Genomic DNA, 501 nt, shown 5'->3' on the forward strand with positions numbered 1-501 from the left:
TGGGAGTCGGGCCCAGTGCGAGTTGCCTGTGCCTGGGAGTCGGGCCCGGTGTGAGTTGCCTGTGCCTGGGAGTCGGGCCCAGTGCGAGTTGCATGTGCCTGAGAGCCGGGCCCAGTGCGAGTTGCCTGTGCCTGGGAGTTGGGCCCAGTGCGAGTTACTGTGCCTGAGAGTTGGGCCCAGTGCGCATTGCTTGTGTCTGAGACTCAGGCCCAGTGCAAGTTGCCTATGTCTGGGAGTCGAGCCTGTGCATGTTGCCTGTGCCTGGGAATCGGGCCCAGTGCATGTTGCCTGTGCCTGGGACTCGGGCCCAGTGTGAGTTATTGTGCCTAGGAGTTGGGACCAGTGCGAGTTACTGTGCCTGAGAGTCGGGCCCTATGCGCGTTGCCTGTGCCTTGGAGTCGGGCCCAGCGCGAGTTACTGTGCCTGGGAGTTGGGCCCAGTGTGAGTTGCCTGTGCCTGGGAGTCGGGTCCTGTGTGAGTTGCCTGTGCCTGGGAGTCGGG

The 501-nt window shown here is 63.7% G+C and overlaps 1 protein-coding gene across 1 annotated transcript in view; it reads left to right on the top strand.

The window, feature by feature from the left end:
• The window catches only part of LOC109915634 (liprin-alpha-3), a 108,085-nt gene that overhangs the window by 83,964 nt on the left and 23,620 nt on the right, over nucleotides 1-501 (top strand). The gene's annotated exons all lie outside the window — the stretch shown is intronic.

The sequence above is a fragment of the Rhincodon typus genome, chromosome 37 (assembly GCF_021869965.1).
Source record: "Rhincodon typus isolate 14 chromosome 37, sRhiTyp1.1, whole genome shotgun sequence".
Taxonomy (NCBI): domain Eukaryota; kingdom Metazoa; phylum Chordata; class Chondrichthyes; order Orectolobiformes; family Rhincodontidae; genus Rhincodon; species Rhincodon typus.